Raw genomic sequence first — 580 nt, 5'->3', positions numbered from 1 at the left:
TCAGAAAAATGATTGCTATAACTGGGACTATAGCTTAGGAATCAAATTTTTAATGAAAACATAAATATATTAAAGACAAATATATATACGAAGATAGTAACTTGTTCTCTAAAGAACAGTTACTGTTGATGACCGAGCAGCTTTTCCCTGGAATAAATGATGACTAACTGACAACCTCAGCTGCCGACAGGTGTTGTTGTTATACCTTGATGTGGACAGCTGAAAATGTGTGCCCTGACCGGGACTCGAACCCGGGATCTCCTGCTTATATGGCAGATGCTCTATCCATCTGAGCCACCAAGGACACAGATGAATAGCGCGACTGCAGGGACTTATCCCTTGCACGCTTCCTGTGAGACTCACATTCTCAACTGTCCACAATTCTACATATGTACTGAACCTTATAGACATTTGCCCACCCACTCATTACTCGCGCACGCTTTGGTGATTCCCGTAAGAGTTTGGGCAACCTGTGCGCATTCACACAAATGAAGGTCAATGGCTGGGTAGCCTTAACCATATATACGAAGATAGTAAGGTGTTCTCTAAAGAACAGTTACTGTTGATGACTGTGCAGCTT

General features: G+C 42.6%; 1 non-coding gene across 1 annotated transcript; it reads right to left on the bottom strand.

Moving 5' to 3' along the window:
• Positions 1-230: 230 nt before the first annotated feature.
• Trnai-uau lies at positions 231-304 on the bottom strand. Its single transcript has one exon. It is a non-coding gene; the product is annotated as a tRNA-Ile (tRNA).
• Positions 305-580: the final 276 nt, after the last annotated feature.

Source organism: Schistocerca piceifrons, chromosome X, assembly GCF_021461385.2.
Source record: "Schistocerca piceifrons isolate TAMUIC-IGC-003096 chromosome X, iqSchPice1.1, whole genome shotgun sequence".
Lineage (NCBI taxonomy): Eukaryota > Metazoa > Arthropoda > Insecta > Orthoptera > Acrididae > Schistocerca > Schistocerca piceifrons.
The sequence above is the reverse complement of the archived record's forward strand: the minus strand, read 5'-3'. Positions and strand labels throughout refer to the sequence as shown.